General features: G+C 43.9%; 1 pseudogene; it reads right to left on the reverse strand.

Moving 5' to 3' along the window:
- Positions 1-5,844: 5,844 nt before the first annotated feature.
- LOC102825474 lies at positions 5,845-7,256 on the reverse strand (annotated as a pseudogene).
- Positions 7,257-23,637: the final 16,381 nt, after the last annotated feature.

Below are 23,637 nucleotides of genomic sequence, written 5' to 3' on the forward strand. Positions count from 1 at the left end.
GATCGTTTCTGTAAAGATTATTGCCTAGGAACCCCTATGTGGCAAGTCTACTCTGTTCCATGGAATTACCATGAGTCAGAATCAACTTGTGAAGTTGTTAAGTGCCGTCGAGCTGATTCTCACTCATGACCATGTATAGGGTTTCTGAGGAGCAGCTGGTGAGTTTGAACCACTAACTTTGTGGTTCAAATCGACCTTGTGGCCCAGTGCTTTATTCCACAGAACCATACCAGGACTCCTTAGTAGAACTTTCCAAAGCTATAATCTTTATGGGTGCAGACTGCCACGTTTTTCTCCTGTGGAGCTGTCAAATGCATATCCATTGCACCACCAGTGCTTCTTTATAGACAACTAATGGCACTGTAATGTATTAGTATACATATAGCTCCTAACTTCACATAGACTCCTGGTGTGGTGCTGTAAGATCAGCACTGGACTGTGAACCACAAAGTTGGCAGTTCAAACCCACTAGCTGCTCCTTGGAAACCCTACACAGGATTGCTATGAGTCAGAATCGACTTGATGGCATTTAATAATGATAACTTCACATGGGCTATCGGGATGCAGAATCAAATTTTGGTTTCATTCTTCTCATTCCTCACCTTCACCCTTCCCCTTGTCAATGTCTGCTCCCTGGTCTTCTTTTCTTTCTCTTGGTGGTATGATGGATAACTATCATTTTTTGTAAGTCTTCTAAATTTGGGGTGAAGGGAAGTTGATAAGGTGACAAACTACTTAGTGATGTGATAAAAGCAGACTTGAGTTCATTGATGGAAATAGACTTTCCCAGTGGTTCTCAAATCACTTTACAGAGTCAGTGGCCACTATATAGGAATGACTGTGGGACCAGGATATGTGCAAAACAGAAACATTCCGTGGCATTGTGCAGCATGGAACATTTGGAGGTTGTACGGAGCTAATATTTCTATGCCAACAAGAGATGCAAATGCAGCCAATGAAACTCCTAAATATCTTCTGACAAGAGAGGCTGGCCTTGTAGAGAAAAACCCTGTTGCTGCCCAATATTCTCCTTGTATGGCTCGGATCCACAGAGAGGCTGGTGGGAGCCAGGTAAGGCTTTCTCTCTATTCCCTAGGCAGCCCCACCTGTGTTGACAACCAAGCGAGTGTTAGCATTTGATTGCCTTAATTGGATGGCTAATTTTCAGCATGATTCCATTAGACTCCTAGGAACTGGAATGTATTCACCAACCAAAGTAGCCGCATGCCTGTGTTCTGCTGTGGAATCTGGCACTAGTGTTGGGCAAGCACCCAGGAGCCTGGGCTCGGCTCACCAGCCGAGGCTGCCCTGAGCTCTGCCAAGAGGCTGCTGGGGAGCTGGCTCATTGGCGTGGTTGCAGTTTCTCCTCCAACCAAGCCCACATCTCATACCACTGGTGTCAAGCTGACAAATCCCAACTACGGGTGGGGGCAGGCCGGGAAGCGAGGCTCTATTTGGAGACAGATCTCAAGACACTTTGGAGGTAGGTTGGCTAGTTTTGTGTAGGCCAGGAAAGCATTGCTCAGTGGATGGGATTTGAGGGTAAGAGTCACGTCCAAAGCATAAGGACTCTGCCTGAGTTTCCTAGTGTTGCTGTAACCCACAAGTGGGGGGCTTTAAAGAACAGAAATTTATTTTTCATAGTTCAGGAGGCAGGGCATGATTTTGGGGTGGTGGGTGAAAGCAAGTCCTTCCTTGTCGATTTTAGCGTCTAGTAGCCAGCAACCCTTGGAGTGCCTAGGTTTGTGGATTCATGTGCCTGCCTCATTATCAGATAGTGCCTGTCTTCCTCCTTGCATGTGTGTGTCTGTGCTGCTCTTCATGTAACTTACAAGTGATTAGATTTAGGATCCATCCTATTCTATGACTTCAACTGATTGTTTACATTGTATTAGACTACATCATAGATGTAAGGTGCTCTGGTAGTGTAGTGGTTACGAGTCAGACCATTAACTGCAAGGTCAGCAGTTTGAAACTACCAGCTGTTCCTCAGGAGAGAGATGAGGCTTTCGGCTCCCGTAAAGATTTGCAGCCTCGGAAACCCTATACAGAGTTGCTGTAGTTGGAACCAACTCCACAACATGTAATCACAACCATATTATAGATGTATGGTAATTAAATTGCATTGTAGTAGATTATAGAAGCTCTGGTAGTGTAGTGGTTACAAATTGGGCTGCTAACCTCAGGGTCAGCAGTTTGAAACTACCAGCTGTTCCATGGGGGAAAGATGAGGTTTTTCTGCTCCAGTAAAGATTTATAGCCTCAGAAACCCTGTGCAGGGTCGCTATGAGTCGGAACCGACTCCATGGTACATAACAACAACAACAACATAGTAGATTATATCCATAGTTATGTATAATTCAGAGAACTAAATTAGGGGTATACCTATTTTGTCGTTGTTATGTGCTGTGGAGTTGGTGCCAATGCATAGCGACCTTGTACAGGGTTTCCGAGGCTGTAAATCTTCAGGCGAGCCGAAAGCCTTGCTCCTGCAGAACAGCTGATAGTTTCAAACTGCTGACCCTGAGGTTAGCGGCATGATTCGTAACCACTAAGCTACCAGAGCTCCTTATACCTATTTTGGGGAAACACAATTCAATCTGTAACAGACCCCCTACATGGTGGAACTTTTCTGGTCTAGTGTGCAGCCTGTGGTGTAATTTTAGGTGCTCTCTCTAGGAAACTTGCTGCTTATCACCTTCCCAGACACACTATCTCTTTGCACAGAGAAAGTCTGACCTTGTTTGTAATGATATCACTTGAGGAGTGAGTTTGGAACCCCTAGGAGCCCCACTGCCCATCTGGACCACTGACATCAAGTGCTGGCAGAGACATGAGAGATGCTTCTCCCAGAGGTCTGAGGTGGACTAGAAATGTCTAACATTCCCCTGACAAAATAGCTCCACAGTGAGAGTGCATCCCAACACCCTCACTTAACTGAAATACAGAAAGGTGCCCTAGGGTGATCTCATTCAGGGACACCCAAATCTGGCTGCACACCAATAGCCTTTCAAAAGCCTTTTAAGTCCATGGAGGCCTATGCCCTGCCCTGATCCAGTGAGTTAGAATCTGTGAGGGTATGGTGGATGCTTGTCTTGTTAAAACTCCCAAGGTGATGCTGATGTGCAGGCAGGGTTGAGGTAAGATGCCTAGTCCACATTTAGGAGCTAGACCCAGAGGGGTGATTCACTGAGGCTACACACCCAATGAAATCTTCCATTACACTCGGTGGCTGTCCAGTTTTCCCGAACTTTGGCCTGCCCACCCCCCACCCCAATAGCCTTTCTGACTTCACTCAGTCATACATGTTCTACCATTCCACGTGTTTATGGGGTGCCAGCTCCTTAACCTGCCTTTATGAGAAAAAAACCTGGTGGGTTTGAACCATCTACCTTGCGGTCCAAATTGATCTTGTGGTACAGTGCTTATGTGCCACATCAGGACTCCACACTACATTTAAGGAACTATTATTGTGCTGTGGTGCAGAGCGAGACATTATCACACTAAGACTAGAGACCACGTCTCTCGACTCCCTTCTGAGACTTGCCAGTGGATGGTTTTCTGTTGTGTGAACTCTTCTGTCTTCTGATCCATTCACTTCATTTGCAGTCAGACACTGAAAAGAAACATGTCCAATGGGTTGCAAGAAACATCTGAGCGAACAGAATGAAATTCTATTGTCAAACTTTCAAGTTCAAGGATTGTTCTTTCTTTCAGGGCTCATAACTCCTGCCATATTTCTAAATGGCTTATGCATGTCAGCAATAGTACTTCCTCTGTAAACAATGGAATGTGAAGAATGACTTACAGAAAGATATATCACTCTTCAAAACATGCTTTTGACTTGGGGGTGTAAGTTTACATCCCGTGTCCCTGAGCATTCCTTTTCCAAGAGTTCTTCTTTCCGCCATTGTATTCCAGAGCATCTTTTCCATTCTTGCTGGAGGAGCTCTGGCTTTTGAGGGTGCCCCACAAATGCAGAAGCTGCTCAGGCAGCAGGCCCAGTGAAACTCTGACCCATTCAATAAAACACAAAAATCTCAGTGGGGAGAGGGCAGAGACTGCAGCAACCTCACCTCTCCAGGCTTATATGAAGGGGCTTCAAAAAGTTCATAAGAAAATTCTGTGCTCTCTTTATTCCATTATTCCATGGACTTTTTGAAGCTCCCTCATAGGAGTCTTGGTGGTGTAGTGGGTTATGCAGTGGACTGGTAACTGCAGTGTCAGCAGTTCAAATCCACTAGCTGTTCCATAGGAGAATGAGGCTTTCTACTTCTGTAAAGATTTACAGCCTTAGAAACCCTACATATAGTCACTGTGAGTCAGAGTTGACTTTATGGCAGTGGGCTTGATTTTAGTCATAGTAAATGCCTCCCTTTGAATAAAATGATGCTTCTAGAAGTTATTTTAGTAACTGGTTGTGTATGTGTATTATTATTATATTCCATTCTTATTGTGAGTCAGACATCTTTCTAGACTTTGAGATTCAGCAATGAGTGAAGCAATGCCCTAACCTATAGGAGTTTATATTCTAGTGGGAAGAACAGAAAAACAAACAAACAAACAAACACCCTTAGGTAAAGAATTCTGTTTCAGAGTAGGTGCTGAAAACAGTAATGCAGAGTAAGGGAACAGAGACTGACTGGGCGAGGGGGAAAGGGAGAATGCTTTAGATGGAGTGGCCAGGAAAGACTGTTCTGAGGGAAACAGTTAATCAGCGTGATTAGTGAAGAGACAAGCAGGTGATACTAAGATAAGGGATGGATATTTCATTCAGAGGAGATCTGTGTCTCTGTGTGTGTGTGAATGTGAGGGAGTGTGTATACAAGGGGGCTTCAAGAAGTTTGTGGAGAAACGCCATGATCTTTTCATTTAATTTTTCCATGAGCTTTCCACCCCCCCTTCTTTTATCTTATATTGAGGTGTACAAAATAAAAAATAATTAAACGAACAATATAGATGTGGGCATCAGGGCAAGAACAAGCCTTCTCTTGTGACTGCCGGCAGGAGCCAGTGGTAACCAGAAGCTTCAAGGGGATTAAAATATATGTATTTATACCTTTGTATATATCACATTATGAAGGTGAGTTCCAGAGAAGCAGGAATAGGTAGCACACAGAAACACACACTCAAGTCATCTGATGCTTTGGGCTGTGGCAGCAGCAAACCTTCCTCTCCCCATGCCCCCCGGCCCACTCACCTCCCCCCTAAAAAAAGAAATTGAAAAGATACATCCTTCTTGAAGAATAGGGCCACCCAATAAAGTCTGCCTTCATGATCAGGAAAAGAAAATACATACCTATTTTTTAATCAGGCTGATATGGCCTTTAAATGGCAGTGACCATTTCCTTCTTCTTGAAAATAAACAGGACAAGTTATTTTTAGCACTGAGGCTAGAGGGATGCATCACTGCCCCCCACAAGTACTTCACTTGGTTGTCTTCAAGACCATGTGGTTCTTCACCTGGCTGCTGATTTAGGTAGGGGGATCCCACAGACCACAGCCCCTCTTTAAGATGATCTCTAGGCAGTGGGTTTTGGTAAGCTTGACAAAAATTCTGGAGCCAGGTGGGGCAGCTGAGAACCAAGGACCTATGCTTAATTAAAGGTCCCCTGGAAATGACTGAGCTCCCAAGTTTTTTAACTTAAAAGGGAGGTAGGTGCACTGGGAGACCTTCCTCCACTGGGAGAAAGGGGGACATAGTCCCTAGGTACCTACCCCCCTCTTCAAACACACACACAGAGACTAAGGCACAGCTAGGGCAGGCAGGCATGCTTTGGCAATGAGGCCTCTTGGGCCCAGGGCATCAACAGCTGCAATGATGGGGTGGTGGGATGGGTGAGCTCAGCACCTTTGGAGGTGGGGGTGGGAAACAGAAGTCTCAGGGCAACAAGGAAGAAGAAAGTGTGAGGAGGAAACAGGAAGAAGGAAATGGGGAGAGAAACAAGAAGGATAGGATGAGGTGGTCAGGAAATAGGCAGGTGAGAAAACAAACAGGAAAAACCCAAGTACAGACCAGAAGAAAGAAGAAAAGGCAGTGAGAAGAAAAGAAAAATGACTCAGAACAAAACAGAATGAGGGCAACCTAACAAAACAGAGAGGAAAGGGAATAGTAAGGTAGAGGAAAGAGAAAAGGAGGGAACAAGATGGAAGAGTGAACAAGATCAGTGAGAGAGGAAGTGAAGAGGGTTAGGAGAAAGGGGAAATAGGAAGTAGAAAACTGAACAAAGGAAAAAGTCAAGAAAGCCCAGAAAAGTGGAGAGAAGGAGGTTGGAGGGAGGGGAAAGGGGAACCCCCCACACCCCCCAGGTCTCTCCGACCTTGAGAAGCCCAGGTGGGTAGAGTAGACCAGGTCGGCCAAGTAGGCCAGCATGTTGATGGTTGTCAAGATGTCAACAGTCAGCTGGTGGTCCCAGGCGCAGACGTAGTAGGTGTGAGACTGGTGGCAGCTTACATCCCTGGATGGCCGCCGTAGTGCTCGTTGAACTGGTAGAGGGTCCAGATGACAAGGGCAGTGATGTAGAGGATGACAGAGAGCAAGGCCAGATCAAGAGGAAGCTGGGGAAAGGGATGGGCATGGCATTGGTACAGTCGCCCAAGTTCAGCAGGATGGCCACAGTGGCCAGGATGAAGCAGATGGCATACACAACCACATACCACTCCAATGTTGCCTGGTGCTGGTACAGCCTGGGACTGCTGATGAAGACGAAGATGATGCAGGCCACAAAGGTCTCCAGCACCTTCAGCAGCCTGGGCATGGTGACCATGTAACCGGTGATCTCACCGGGCCAGGCCTGGATCCAAGTCACTTCAAAGGCATAAGCCAAGAAAGCTATACAAGAGAAGGCATTGGTCATGATGGCATGGTCCCAGACATGGCCATGGGACAAGAAATGGATGCCAGTGGTGGGGTAGATGATGGAGGTGGACAGGCAGAAGAGGGTGGCGTAGCAGATGAAGGTGATGGGGAAGTTATGCCAGGACAAGTGGAAGTGGGACTGGAACCCAAAGACCTCCACAATGAGGATGATCAAGGTCATCGAGAAGCAGAAACACCAGATAAACATGGACCCCATCCAGGTGCCCACACTGGCTACCAGCGAGAAGATGATACAGGTGGACAGCAGCTATAGCAGGCGGAGGTGGCCCAGAGGCTGGGTCAACGCCCGAGCGGACCCCACAACTGCGGGGGTGCACAGGCCCGAGGAAGATGAAGTGGTGGTTGTGATGGTCTTTCGGGTCACAGTCACCAGCATGGCAGTGGTTTTAGCTCAGGATTCAGACGGAGAAAGATCTGCTTGTGTGGGTATGGATACACCTGAGAAGGAATTTGGCCACGAGCCCCAAAGGAATCCAAGCGGTGACTTCGGGGACACCTGCCATGCCCCTCTCTTGGCCTCCACTTGCGCAAACAGTGAGGGTGGGTGTTTAGGGAAGAGGCCACCGCGGTGCATGCTAAAGGCCAGCATAGGGGCACATGTAGTTGTTTTCACGCTCCTGGGACTCAGAAGCTACGTGATGGGTGGGCAGGTGGGCCCTGCAGGGGCGGGCAACCCCTTTCCTTGATCTTCTGAAGCCACCTCATGTGTGTGTGCATTGTTGTCAAGTTGATGCTGACTACTAGTGACCCTACATGAATGATAGAGGAGCTCTATAGGGTTTCCAAGGCTGAAATCGTTTACAGAAGGAGGTTGCCACGTCTTTCTCCTACCGAGAGGCTGTGTGCTTAACCACTGTTCCCCAGGGCTCACATATGTATATGAAAGTGTTTATTTGTGTATGTGTGTACGCATATGTGTGAATGTGGCAGTAACAGAATGTGCATATGTGCACATGTGCATATGTGTGTACATGAGGCAGCTTCAAAAGTTCATGGAAAAATGAAATGCAAAGACAGTAGGATTTTACCACAAACTTTCTGAACCCCCTTCTATATGTGTATATGTGTGTGAATATGTGTATGGATGTGTGTATGCCTGCATGTGTGTTTGTGTGTATGTGTATGTATGAGGGATTGTGTATGTGTGTGCATGTGTGGGTATGTGTGTGTGTATGAATTAGCCCTCAGGCAGGTCAGGTGATTGGTTCATCATGTTCTGTGCAGGTTGGCTCGTACTTGGGTTGCTGAGTTCGGCATCCCATATAGGCAAAGGTCTGGCAAGTATAAATGAATGCCTTGAAGCAGGAAGTAGCTTGTCTTGTTAGAAGTGCAGCAAAAAGGTAACAGCATCTCATGGGCAAGAGGAGGAGAGACAGATGATGAGGGGCCACATTGAGAAGGGTCTTATCACCATTGTTGTTGGTGTTAAGTGCTGTCAAGTTGGTTCCAACACATAGCAACTCTTTGTAAGTTTTCCAAGGAGCAACTGTGGGTATGAACCACTGTGATTAGCAAGCAGTCCATTGCTTATCCTTTAGTGCTGTGGTCAAATTTTAACACACCGTAATATTGCCTTTTTCAAAGCCTATGTGGGTATTTATCGCCCATAGTATCACTCTCCTGTACTAAGGGTACAGTTCTGGTCATAACTATAGCTGGTCATCACAGGCTCTGGAGGTGTGGGCAGGACCGTAATGAACTCCATGGTGGCCCTCAACACCTCCCTGAATAACTCAGCATCACTCTGAAGCTGGCCTGGGAAAAGGGTAGATTCTAATTCCACTCTACTCTCCTCCACCCACCCTGCCACCTGCCCTTACAATTCTAAGTGTTTTTGAGTCCACCTTACTTCCAGGAGTTTCTGGGATTCTTACTGAGCCCTGCTAAGAGCCTGAGGAAGGTGCAAATTCTACCACTGAAACACAGAGACCACCCATCTGTTTGGGGACAGATTGCATGTTATTATGATGCTGAACAGGTTTCAGCAGAGCTGGAGACTAAGAAGGACTGGAAAGGAAATCCTGGCTGTCTACTTACAAAAATCAGTCCATGGAAACCCTATGGATCACAACTGTTGACTTGCAGTTATGGGATGGCAGATGCAGGATCAAGCAGAGTTTTTGTCCATTGTGCAGAATCATTATATAGTGGGGAGATTCAACTGACAGCTAACAACACTGCAAGAGACTAAGGGCTCTGAGGAAAAGACAGTATTCTCTTCTTTTCTGAAATAAATTGTGAGTCCCAGGGACTCCACAAGTAGGGCGCTCTGAGCAGCTTCCAGCCAAAGGATCTGCTGGTCAATCCTACAAGGAAACACAAGTTTAGAAAACAAATCCATTTTTACTCATTTCATTTAGGTCCGCCATCTGCTCCATCACCCTTGTGATAGTTTATCTTGGCATTTTGGGGCAGTAGGTCACATTAGATTCTTCTTTTTTTTTTCCCCCTCTACTTCCCCCACCCCAAATGTTCTACTAACATCAAAGTGAAAGGGATGCAAGGTAAAAAGAAATAAATCGGGGAGGATCCCACATGTTTCACAACTGCTTTCATGTCCGGGATGCGCAGGAATGCTGGGGTGGGCGCAGATTAGGTTATCTCCCCTGGTTCAAGGAAGGCTGGTGGGAGTGTGGTGTCTAAATGCAGAAGTGATCTGGACAGATAGCAGGGCAGCGGGCTGCATGAAAGCAAGAGTCAAGGGCAAGATTTTTCAAATGGAGATAGCATGTTGGATAACACAGGGCTTGGATTGAGCAATAAAACATGCAAACTGGTGGGAGGCGGCCTGATGTGTCAGGAGGAGCACGGAGAACCAGGCGGTGAGGGCTCTCCAGCCTGCTGAGGAAGGCACGTCCCCTCAAGAGCCCAGGTGTTCTCTTCTGTAAACTGGCATCGCCAATGATGGCTTTTCCGTATCTTCACCTTGCCTGAATACTTCTGATTTGGGGACAAGTCATTCTACTTCAAAAAAGTAATTGGTTAGCTTAAGAACTAAACGAGATTTCACTTTCATATGTCAGTCTTGGCCCCTGATCTTCAGGTCAGGATCTAATGGAGATACTGGAGTAAGCATGTGACAAAGATTTCAAAAGTCTCAAGCCACACAAAACAAAGAAGCACCGATGCATTTGGTAGTAATGGTCTTGAGAGTTTCATGGAGTGGTCTAAGCCATGAGCTCTAGCTAGGAAGACTCCACAGTGGAGAACATTTTTAGGAGACATTGGTGGAAAGGAAAACATTTTTAGGAGACAGAGGAACCAGCATTGGTGGAAAGAAGGCTAGTGAAGATTTTGGAAGAACTTTTATAAGATAAACATTGGACTGCTAGCCATAGGTCGGCAGTTCAAACCATTTCTCTGGGGGTGAAACATGAGACTTTCTCCTCCTGTAAAGATTTACAGTCTTGGAAACCTTATACAGGGTAGCTATGAGTCAGAACGGACTGATGGCAGTGGTTTCAATTTTGGTTTTGTATGTCTGTTTAACATATAGGCTCATAACCAAAAATAAAACCAAACCAGTTGCCATAGGTTTATTCTGACTCCTGGCAACTCCATGTGTTTCAAAGTAGAATTGTACTCTATATGATTTTCAATGGCTGAGTCTTGCTGGTGTTGTAGGATAAGCACTGGACTGCCAACTGCAAGGCTGGAGGGTCAAAACCACCAGTTTCTCTACAGGAGAAAGATGAGGCTGTCTGTCCCAGTAAAGATTTACCATCTTGGAAACACTGTAGAGCGTCGCTCTGAGCGGGGATCCACTCGATGGCAGTGGGCTTGGTTTGGGTACGTGCCTTTTCATTTCTTCTCATAGGATGAGCTGATTACAGCACTGAACTCAGTACAAACTGGCTTTTAATAAGCTTCTTCTTTTCAATAAAGTTTATATATTCTTTTTGTAGAGCAGGCTTGGCAATATGCCTCCAAAAAACTTCAAAATGGCCAAATCCCTTTTATGGAAAATTCTACTTCAAGGAATTCATTTTAAGGAGATAACCAGAGCTAATAATTGCTATTAATTGAACTCTATGTGCCAAACGTGACCAAAGCAAACTTTACTGTTTGGTTTCTTTTCTTACACAACCTTTTAGGGAAGAAACTACAATCACTATGCTGGACTCCTGGTGTGGCACTGTAGAATAAACACCATACTATGAACCACAAAGCTGGCAGTTCAAACTTGCCAACTACGCCTCAGAAATCCTGCAGTGGGTCCCTATGAATCAGAATTGGATTCTCGAGGGCACTTAACAACGACAGCAGCAACATACTATGTGTTAAAGAGTCCTGGTAGCATAGTAGGTGGCATGCTGAGCTGGTAACTGCAAGGTAGGTCAGCAGTGTGAATCTACTGGCCCTCTATGGGAGAAAGGCAAGGCTTTCAAAGTACTCCCTAAAGATTTACAGCCTCCGAAACCCTATACAAAGTCACCATCAGTTGGAATGACTCCATGGCACATAACCACCACAGCCACCACTACCACCATACTATGTCATAGAAAAATTTAATAAATTTGCATAAAGCCGCAGCAAGTCAGTGATAAAGTCAGGATTTGAATACAGGCCCTGATGTGGCACTGTGGATTAATGTGCTAGACTGCAAAGTCAGTTTGAACTTCAAGGTCGGCAGTTCGAGCTCACCAGTAGCTCCTTGGAAACCCTGTACAGGGTCCCTATGGATTGGAACTGACTCGACAGCACTTAATACAACAACAACTCAGAAACTCAAAGCCCGTTCCCAACCTCCACAATCTTTTATGTCTTTAATGATTTATATTTAAGGATTGATTAAAACTGTTATGGCCCATTCGTATGGTTATTATGAAGACTTGAGAAGTCATATTGACCAAAAGGTCTGTTTGAACCACACAATTGGAGGTTCAAACTTACCAGCTGCTCCTTGGAAACCCTATACAGGGTGGCTATGAGTTAGAACTGATTCATCAGCACTTAGCAACAACAGTAAGACCCCTTCAGTGCCCTGGAAAACTATTTAACATGTTATTGTTAAGTCAGAAAAATAGATGATGAGATATTTTAATATTTATAACTAGTGTAAGCCCAATTTTATGAAAAGATGTGATCGTGCTGAAGACTAATGAAATGAAATGTTGATACTTGTATAAATTGTGGGATTGTGGATAATTTTAATTGTATTTTTGATATCTATAGTTTCAAAATTTCCCTAAAATTAATGCAATATATTTTTTAAAACCAGGAGTAGTATCACAAAACAGTAGGCAGTGTTTTTTCTTTTTTAAACTTTTCATTGTGAATTGAGTTTGCAGTTTGCTTTTTTAAATAACATTAGTGAATCAGATTAGTGTTAAGCATTTGGAAGCCTTCTAAATGTTGGAGAGAACCAGAGCTAATGATTGCTTATTAATTATCATTGAGTCGTCTCAGTGCCATTGAGTTGGTTTTGGCTTCTGGTGACCTTGAGTATAACAGAACTAAAAGCTGCTCAGCCTTATGCCATCTTCACGGTCACTGGTAGGTCTGAACTCGTTGTTGTGGCTATTGTGAGGTGTCCAACAGTGGAGAGTCGATATGCTTCCCTAATTTTCAATGACCCTCTGCTTTCCCAAATATAACGTCCTGTTCAAAACATTGGTCTTTCCTGGTGGCATGTCCAAAGTAAACCAGATGACAGAACAATTTGTATATTTGAACTATGGGTTGGGAAAGCTAATTTGCTATGCAAACGTTCACCAAAAGCACAATGTTGTTGTAGTTAGGTGCTGTCAAGTCGATTCTGACTCAGTGGCCCCTTTTACAACGGAATGAAACACTGCCCGGTCCTGTGCCATCCTCACAGTTTTTGCTATGTCCGTCACTGCAGCCACTGTGCCAATCCATCTCACTGACCGTCTTCCTCTGTTTTGTAGATCCTCTACCAAGTTTGATGTCCTTCTCCAGGGACTAGTCCTTCCGATAACATGTCCAAAATACATGAGATGAATTCCCACTATCCTCATTTCTAAGAAGCATTTGGTCTGTACTTCTTCCAAGATACATTTTTTCATTCTTCTGGCAGTCCATGGCATAGTCAATATTCTTTGCCAACATCGTAATTCAAAGGCATCAATTTTTCTTTGATCTTCCTTTTTCATTGTCCAGCTTTCACATACATATGAGATGACTGAAAATACCATGGCTTGGGGCAGGCATACTAACACCTCAAAGTGACACCTTTTTAATACTTGAAAAAGGTCTTCTGCAGCAGATTTTCCCAAAGTAACATGTAGGTTCATTTATTGACTGCTGCTGCTTTCATGAGTGTTGATTGTGGATTCAAGTAAAATGAAATAAATCCTTAACAACTTTGAATTTTTCACTGTTTATCATGATGCTGTTTATGGGTGCACTTGTGAGGATTTTTGTTTTCTTTACATTAAGGTGTAATCCATCACTAAGGACTTCAAGTCCTTTTTGTTTTTAGCAAGGAAGTTTGTGTTACCTGCATATTACAGGGGTTTTTCCTTTTCTTTTCTTAAAGCACAATAGAATGTAAAAAACATAACAACAACAAAGTAAGTAAGATGAAGTTCCTCTATCCTTGAATCTAAGGAACATTTAGGTTTTAGTTCTTAAACTTAAAAGTGTTGTTGTTAAGTGCCATCGAGTTGGCTCTGACTCATAGTGACTGTGTATAGGGTTTCCAAGGAGAAGCTGGTGGGTTTGAACTGCCAACCTTGTGGTTTGCAGTCTAGTGCTGATCCTACAGCACTAAACTAAAATTAGAAGTAAGAAAATAGCTATCTTAACCCATCATTTAGCTATCCAGGACAATTATTTTGGTATATTTCTTTTTCGTTTTTTCATCTGGACATGTTTGCTTATTTGTTTATTTTACATAATTGTGTACAGATTTAAATAGCAACTATCTTGTTTCACTTACACATAGGGGCAAGAGAATTTCCTTTCTTTTGTACCTGTCTTCCCCACTTGATGTGTGAAGTCTGTGAGGGCTGGAATGGTGTTTTTATTGTGTGGTGTTATAGGACAAGCACTGGATCGCCAAGGTCGGTTTGAACTTCAAGGTTGGCAGTTCAAACTCACTAGCCACTCCTTGGAAACCCCATACAGGGTTGCTATGAGAAGGACCCTACTTAATGGCACTTAACAACAACAAGGGCAACATAGTGCAGTGCCTGGCAGGTTAGAGGTGCTGAGATGGAAGTGTCTATTCAGTTTTGCTTAACCTGAGAAGTTCTATGTTGGGATATTTTGGAGGGAAGACCACTGAAATGGGCCAGGCAAGATGGGGGGCCTTGGGAAAGATCTTCCTGCACATGGTTAGAAATTGAGATTTGACATATGAGGCCACTGGGACACACTCAGGTCTTGCAAGTGGGGGTGCTATTTGATCAAAACTATGGAACGGAAACACAATTCTGGCAGCTGTGTTGGTGGATGACTGGGTCAAAGGAGTTGAGAGGGGAAGAGGCTGAAACCAGGGAGGTAGGGAGGCTGCCCTTACTGGTTACAGAAGTCTGCACTGATTCCTGCTTGAGGAGGTGGAGCTTGGATTGGAGTTGAGTCTGTGCTGTGAGCAGGAGAGGAAAGGGTAACTAACTGGGCTTCCAGCGACCAGCCAGCAGCTGCCAGTGACCAAGGGAGCAAAGAGGGGGTAGAGGCAGAGACCATGGGGAGGGGCCAGGGCTGGGCGCTTAGGAGGCTCTGGGTGCCAGCCACAGAAGGGAAACTGAAGTTAAGGTAGCCCATCTCCTTAACCCACTCCACTCCCCCCCACTTTTTTTTTGGCTTCTTGGTTGCCTGGGTGTACAGAGGAACAAATTTGTGGTGTGGAAGGATTCCAGGCCAGTCATCCATCATCAACAATGAATACTCACCAAGCACTCATCGCTCACTCGGCAAGCTTAGCGAATCCAAAAGAGAGTTCTGGAAGCGGTCCAGGGGCCTGCCCAAGGTGACTTGCCAGATTCTTCCTTGAACTTTGCTCCTTTCCTTGCTTTCGTCCTCTGTTTTCTTTTAATTCAGAAAAAGCAACAATAAACAGTTCCCAGTCCCCCCTCCCTACTCAGGCCTGGTCCCTCCCTGTGGTTTGGCAGAGAAAGCACCTTGGCTGTCCCTGAGAAGATTATCTAACGCCTCCTGCAGGGCTGTAAGGCTGAGCTGGCTGCACCCAGGCACAGGATGCCCCTCGGAGAGCTTGTAGTCCAGTCAGGGTCAGTCTCCTGCCCGGGGGCTCCTCCCTGCAGCCCTCCCTTGGGTCCAGCAGGAGCCGGGAGGAGCCAGGCTGCCTGCATTGGCCAACTGCAAACCAGGCACTGGGCTGAGAGGAAAGGCGGATGTCACTCAACTAAATGCAAACCTGTCCTCGGAACCTCTTACTCATAAATGATCTGAACGTTGGGATAACCAGACTACTTAAAGTCTTGTTGTGAAACCCCAATGCAGGAGCACTTGAAAAGAAGTGTTCTGAAAAAGTACTAGTATCAAATGTTACTGATGATGATTAGTGTTAGTATAGTCAAGCACAGTCTTTAAAGATAATCTAAGGGTTCCCACTGGTGACTTCCTTTGCATCTATTGTCATACTGTGTTGACTTGTCCTGACATTGGTCTGGTAATTTCCCATGTTTTAAGTACTCTAAGAGGATGTTTTCCATTGACAATGCAATCTTACGCACTTAGACAATGAAAGTAATATTTGGCATTTTAACAAGCAGTAACATACAAAGCATGACAAAAGAACAAAATTAGAACTCTTTTTATAATAGGTTTATAAAACTGTAATCAGTCCACATTCAAGACAGATGAAGATGGGCAAAAATACCGAGAAAAGGCTTTCTTTCATTCTCTGCAAGATAATAGAAGGCAGAGATAACGTTTCAAGGAATCTCCCAACTGCTTGTTTCAAGGATTTCATTCCAGGCCACTTCAGAATGACTCAGAAGCCTTCCTGGTTAGTTCTTATTTAGAGACACTGCTATGGGTTCCCACTGCACCTGCGTCTATCTTGAGGCACCCATGGTGCTGACCAGAAGCTCTGCTTTCCTGGACGTCTCCACAACAGTCTGCGGACTGCTGGGAGCAGGGGCTGGCATTGCTCAAATGTACAACCCACTGGGCAGCACAATTAAGGCCACAGAAAGTGTATGATGACCAACGTGTATGATGACCAAGTGTGGTTGGTTGTTACAGTGATTTTAGGCTAGGTGGAGTAAATGGTCCCCTATCCTTCCTTCTCTCCCTACTAGTAGAATGGCTGCAAGGTCCTAGCTGATGAACACCCATGAGTACAGTGAAGGTGAGGTTGCTAGGGCAATTGCTTTAAAAGGAAGCAAGGTCTCTTGCAGTCCAGTTCATTAACCCGCAGCAAAATGATCAATGTTCAACTATTTCAAGAGGCAGCATATGATCAAGAGTCACTGGTACTGAAGGAGGAAGTTCAAGCTGCGCTGAAGGTATTGCCAAAAAAAAAAAAAAAAAGCCAAGGCCTCCAGGAATTGATGAAACACAAATATAAGTTGAAATGTTTCAACAAACTGATGCAGCACTCGAGGCACTCACTCGTCTATGCCAAGAAATCTGGAAGACAGCCACCTGCCTAATTGGTTAGAAGAGATTCATATTTGTGCTCATTCTAAAGAAAAGTGACCCAATGGGATGTTGAAATCAAACAATATCATTGAAATCACATTCAAGTAAAATTTTGCTAAAGATAATTCACAAATGGTTGCAGCAGTACATTGGTACATTGACAGGGAGCTACTAGAAATTCAAGCCAGATTCAGAAGAGGATGTGGAACAAGGAATATCATTGTTGACATCAGATGGATCTTGGCTGAAAGTAGAGAATACCAAAAAGATGTTGCCTTGTGCTTTATTGACTATGCAAAGGCATTCAACTGTGTAACTCATAACAAACTATGGGGAACATTGCATAGAATGAAAGTTCCAGAACACTTCATTGTGCTCATGAGGATCCTGCACATAGGCAAAGAAGCCGTCGTTCAAACAGAACAAGGGGAGAGTGAACATTTTAAAAGGTGTGTGCTGAAATGAGATGGGAATAAGATTCTTATGATTCAGTAGTAATTGTTATCATGACTAACTGCAATTGTCACAACTGTAAAGGTAAAATTTTTGTAACTAAAAGGTGGGAGTAGTTAATCTTATAGTTCAGGACTACAGGACCCCAGGACTCTCAAGGGAGAAGAGCATGAGTAGAATGTGAGACCCTATCCAGAGAAGCAGTGACATCAGAGATGAAGGCTGAGATGGGAACATGGAGAGAGGGAGCAGCTGAGAACTCTAGACTCTTGGAAAGAGAAAGGCTGTGTGCTGGTGGTCAGGAGGCAGCCTTGCAGAATGTGCCCTTTGGTTGGTTGTTTAAATAATTATATATTCCGGAGTGTTTTTGTGTACATTAAAAAAAAAGTAAATACTGTTGAACTGTTGAATGATGATGCATGGAGGGGATTGTAATTATTACAATGAAATGAAATATGATAGGATGAGTGTAAAACGGATGTTCTCCCATGTAAACTATCACTTAATTCACAATAAAAACTTAAAAAGGAAGGAAGTTCTCACTGTTGGGAGCTCATCTTATGTTTAATTTGAGTGACTACATTTTGGAATGTGATTAAGTTGTGATGAAGTACATTTTTAATCCACCTTGGGGTCTGATGGCAGACACCCTCGACAACTCTAGAGTTGGAAATCAATTCAGTTATTACTGCCCAGAGAATCATACTCAAAAGATGGAACCTAAAACTGCTGTCAGGACTTCATGTTAATGGGAACTCCATTGGAATCCAACTCCTAGTAGCTGGGTTTTCTCACCTGCAAAACCATAACTTCTGTGTGTGGGCTTTGCGCTTATCTCAGGGTGAGAGACAGAACAAATTTACAAAATTTCCCACAGGGAGTTCTGCAGAAGTGGTAGGCCAAATCTGAAGCCCACAGGTGATTGACAGCCAGCCTCCTCAGAAGGGCAGTGTAGGCCATGCATAAGTCTAATGACGGCGTTTGCAGAGCCAAACCATACACCTTCCATCAGAATGAAGCAGGCAATTTTCTAAAGGTTATGTTGTTATTAGGAGTTGGTTTTTAATTCATGGTGACCCAGTGACCCAATGTGACAGAATAGAACTGCCTCATTGGATTTTCTAGGTTGTAATCTTTATGAGATGGCTCAATACAGTGGCTGCAACAATGGTTTCAAACACAAGGAGGATTGTGAGAATGGTGCAGGATCTGGCAGTGTTTTGTACGGTTGGACATAGGATCTCTATGCATCAGAACTGTTCCGTGGCATCTAACAGCACAACCAGTCTTCACTAGAGCAAATCGCCTGGTCTTTTCTCTGGCAAAACCAGTGGTGGGGGCTCAAACTGCCAACCATAATGGTTCACAGCCAAGTACTTAATCACCAGGATTCCTACATGGTAATATAAAATTTTAAATAACATAAATTGAGAATAAACCACTCATTAATTTTTTTTTTACTTTAAATACATAGGTATTTAATTCATATCAAATTAAAAACATGTATATTTCTTTATATTAAAGAAACTTGCTTTTGCTTTTTTTTTTTCTATATTCTGTAGGATAAGTACTAGACTGCTAACTGAAAGGTCAGCAGTTCAAGTTCACCAGCCGCTCCTTGGAAACCCTATTTGTAGTTGTTGTTAAGTGCCTTCAAGTCAGTTCTGACCCATAGCGACCTTGTATAGGGTTTCCAAGGAGCGGCTGGTGAACTTGAACCGCCAACCTTGCAGTTCAAGCTTACCTTACAGTCTACTGCATTAACCCACAGTACCACACCAGGACTCCTGGAAGCCCTATACAGGGTCACTATTTAAGTCAGAAGCAACTCTGTGGCACTTAACAACAACAACAAAAGGTATTATATGCACATGAAAAATTTGTGTTCATAGAAAAGTACACAGAAGGGGAAAAAAATGCATCCTAGTGGTGGGGCACTATAGGTTAAACACTAGATTTCTAACCACAAGGCTGGCAATTTGAACACATCAGCTTCTCTTAGAAAACCTATACAGGGTGGCTATGAGTCTGAACCAACTCGATAGCACTTAACAACAATGATCCAAAAGTAAAAAAATCAAAGAAATCAATACCGCCAACCATTTGGTTAGAGTCAAGTGCTTTATCCACTGCATCACCAGGATCCTAGTTGCTGGCAAGTCCATTTTAACTCATGGTGACACATGTGTGTCCGAGTAGATCTGTGCTTCGTAGGTTTTTGTGGTTCTAACCTTTCAGAAGCAGATCACCAGGCCTTTCTTCAAAGGTGCCCCCATGTGTGTTTCAACCACTAGTTAAGATGCTGACCTGATGACGCTCCACACCTAAAGACTAACCTTATGTGACAGAAAAATAGAGCATGCGAGTAGTTGGAATGATCCAAAGCCTAATCACCAACAGAAACTCCAAACTACGTCTGAACACAAGACTTCATTTGGCTCTGCCTTCTGGACTTTGGAGAAGAATACTTTGGGTGTCCATAGTGGAGTTAGCAGCTATCTGGTGTATGAGATGGTTATTCTGCCTCTGTTAGGTTCCCTGCAGAGGAAAAGCAGGCAAGGAAGATCTGTCTATGGAAAAGACAGTGATACCCCAAGTTCTGTTTGTTAAGGGACCTGGGGCTTGCAAAGGAAAGACATGGCTCAAGAAAACTTCCCTTGTCACTGCAAGGTTGGATATGGTAATGAGGAGGCAACCAGCATTTTGAATATGCATGAGTGGATTTAGCACCATTTGGAATAATATGAAAGAACCAAGCTTAAATCCTGGTTTGTAATTGGAGAGATGCCTCCTCTTCAGCGCTGTATAAAACAGATGACGCTGAGCTGGTCTCCTGAAGCAGCTGCTAGGAACCACCTTACCACAGAGATGTGTCCTGCAGGAGCAAACAGGTTTCAGCCTTGGGGCCTGCCCCAGTTTGGAAATATTGTGGAGACTTGTGGCATATATATGTGAGAGATTTGACTTCTGTGGGTACTTGGGGCCACAGTATAATTAGAGGAACAACTGAAATCAGTTTATGAATAGAAATAATTACTGAGAGCTGCTACACAAGTTACTCAATGAAATCTAGAGGAAAGAAAATTCATTCTCGGCAAGAATGTTCAGTATACCATGGACCAGATGGAAGGGCTGAGTGGCATCGCTGTGCAGTTGTTTAGGACATTTCCAGGAATTAGCCTATGCTTTCTAGTCTGCTCTTCAGGAACAACTTGGGAAGAACCATAGCAACCTAGAAAGTTACACTCAGCCTGTTCCCAAGTCCAGGCGGAGCACTGACAAGTTTTAGGGTGGAAAGGGTCCACTTATCATACCTGAAACCTCCAAATAACCGTCCCCCAGTCCCATCCCTGTTCTCCCCGGAGCAGTGGGAAACTTACATTTGTGTGTGAACTGGATACCAGCTATTGCCAAAGTATGACCAATGACCCTGCTTTGAAATTGAGATATTCGTCCTTACATGTGGATGAATTCATAATTGGTGATAATGCAGACATGTACAGATTTGACATCCAACTCCATACTGAATAAAGAAAAGAGAAACAGAAGAACTGTAGGTGAGTAGTGGTGGGGGATTGCTAAAAGTGCTTGAGAACAAACAGCATGTAACCATTTTCAAGGAATTCTTTGTGTATGATAAATGTGCTGCTTGTAAACAATTGAACAAATGTGAAGCAGTGCCTGCAATAACTTAAGCTGTGAACACATCTGGAGTAAGAATTCTAGACAAATGATGTTTCTGGATAATTGGTTTATAAAAATTCAAAGAAACTGAGCACCCTCTAGCCTTAGTAATCACTCTTGAGATTTTCTGGGGAGGGCTGACATAGAAGATTCATTATTGAATTATCCAACAGAACAGCAGTACCCTCAGAGGTGGCTGAGTGAGCCCCACCATGGAATGTCTCTGCATTGAGTTTTCCATAGTTGTCGGATTTGATTTCTCTTTTCTCTTGGCCCTCTCTGCTCTCCATGGTCATTTCCTTGATTGACAGTTTATTTCTAATCTAAATTGTCATTTCTACTTCTGATGTCATAGCTCCATAGCTGTCTGCCACTTTTGCCTTACTTGCTGCTTTTTTCTTTCTTTCTTTCTTGCTCTTCATTTTTGTATTCTCTTTGCCTCAATGTCCTCATCTGCAAAATGGGAAGAATGATAGTATGTGCCTGATAGAATTGTTATGTGGCTTGCATAAGTCACACCTGTCAGCAATTGAAACAGGACCTGTCATATAATAAATGCTCGATAAATATTAGTGTTAATGTTGTGGTTGCTAGTCAGTATTAATTCTGTTCCTTTCTGGTTTTGACTGGGTGCTGGCAGAGTTTGACTTTATAGGCATTGATACTCATTGAGAATCCCAATTTCTTTAGTTAATGAAATAATTGAATTTCAGCAAATTGGCTCTTTTTGGCTATTTTCATTGCTGCGGGTACTTAAAGACCTCTTTGATTGTTCCTGGGTTTGTGACTTTTCTTGGCAGTTAGATCAAATTACAGTGAATTGAGATATTAGGTGCCTGAGTGCAGGTGATGAAGTACTGCAGGATCTAAAATAACAGAAGTGTGTTTCACTAATAATTTTAATAGTCTGGATACCCCAGTAGTTTCCTTTTGCCTTCTCTCCAATTAGTTTGAGTTTATGAGGCTTTTTATATGTTAAGAGTATATGCTTCGTATGTGTGTATATATCTCCCATCTCAACATTTACATTATTGTTGCTGTTGTCAAGTGTTATCAAGTCGGTTCTGACCCATCGCAACCCTGACCAAGGTTTCCAAGGCTGTAAATCTTTACGGGAGCAGAAAGCCCCATCTTTCTCCCACGGAGCAGCCAGTAGTTTCAAACTGCTGACCTTGCAGTTCGCAGCCTGATTCATAACCACTACGCTACCAGAGCTCCTTAACATTTATATTAGTAAAACCCAAATCAAAAACCTGCTGCCGTTGAGTCAGTTCCAACTCACAGTGACTCTATAGTACAACTTAGAACTGTTCCATAGGGTTTCAGAGACTGTACATTTTTACCAGAGCAGACAGTCTCATCTTTCTCCTTTGGAAGCATGGGTGGGTTTGAACTGCTGACCTTATGGTTAGCAGGCCGAGGGTTAGCCCACTGTACTACCAGGTGCCGTGGAGTTGGTTCCAACTCATAGCAGTCCTTATAGGGTTTCTGAGGAGTGGCTGGTGAGTTTGAATGATTAGCAGTTCAGTGCTTATCCTACAGCACCACACCAGGACTCCAAACATTATGGAATAGTTGTTGTTACGGACCATTGAGTTGGTTCTGACTCATGGCGACTCTATACAGAGTTTCCCAGGCTGTAAATCTTTGTGGGAGCTGAAAGCCTCATCTTTCTCCTGCAGACTGGCTGGTGGGTTTGAACTGAGGACTTTGTGGTTCATAGTCAAGTGCTTATGAGATGGAGCCACCGTGTTCCTATGTAAAAGTGGACAGGAATATTCATAGTCACAGTGAAATAGTACTGTGAACTCGCTTCAAAGCCAGTGGTAACTATACTGGGAAGACCTCATCCAGAGATCGACCACTCCCTCCATCTTGCCTCTGCTATGAGTCACTCTCTGCAGAGAGTAGGCACTTCTCTGTCAGAGCAAGGCAAAGATTTCGCTTTTGCAAAGTTTCCCATTCATTTATTCACCTACTCATTTAGCATACATTTATTCATGGCCATGGTTGTTGTTGTTAAGTGTCATCAAGTCGGTTCCAACCATAGCAACCCATAAAGGGTTTCCAAGGAGTAGCTGGTGAATTTGAATTGTTGACCTTGTGGTTCAAACTGACCTTGTGGTCCAGTGCTTTATCCTACAGTGTCACCCCAGGACTCTGTCATGGGCACTAGGGAAACAGCAATATGAAAAACAGGCCCTGGTACTCTCCCGGACCTTAACTACTAGTGGGGGGAAACAGAAAAGCAAATCACAACAAACCGAATAATAAAGCAGATGGTGATAGAGACTATGGAGAAAATGCTGGGTAGGAAGACACAGGGGATGAAAGATGGGGATGGGAGGTGCTGATAACATTTATTGGTATTAAGTGCCATCTAGTCCGTTCAGATTCATAGCGACCCTGTATAGGGTTTCTAAAGAGTAGCTGGTGAGTTTGAACTGCCAATTTTGTGGCTAGAAGTCCAGGGATTATCCTATAGTACCACACCAAGTACAAAGACACCTTCTTCGAAAGGGTGATAGTTGGGATAGAAACTTTAAGAAGTGGGATTAGGAGATGGGTGGAGATCTAAGGGAAGAGTGGGGCAGACAGAAGGAAAGCAAGTACAAAGGTTCTGAGGTGGCACCTGGCTGCGACATTCAAGAACATATTGAAGGAACTGGTTGTAAGTTTCCGTCAAGTCAATTCCGATGCACGACAATTCTATGGATAGCTAAATGAAACATTGCCTAATCCTGTATGATTCATAATTGTTGGTATGTTTGAGTCCATTATTGAAGAAACTTTGGTGGTGTTGTCAGGTACCATCAAGCCACTTCCAACTCATAGCACCCCTACATATATAGAATGAAACTCCCCAGTCTTGTGCCATCCACATTGTTGTAGTCACCATGCCAATTCATTTCATTGAGGATCTTCCTGCTTTTCACTGGTCTCTCCTGATAATATGTCCAAAGTATATGAGATGAAGTCTTTCTGTGCTCATTTCTGAGGAGTGTTCTTGATGCACTTCTTCAAGGCAGAGTAGTTTGTTCTTCTCT

Source organism: Chrysochloris asiatica, unplaced genomic scaffold, assembly GCF_000296735.1.
Source record: "Chrysochloris asiatica unplaced genomic scaffold, ChrAsi1.0 scaffold00386, whole genome shotgun sequence".
NCBI lineage: Eukaryota > Metazoa > Chordata > Mammalia > Afrosoricida > Chrysochloridae > Chrysochloris > Chrysochloris asiatica.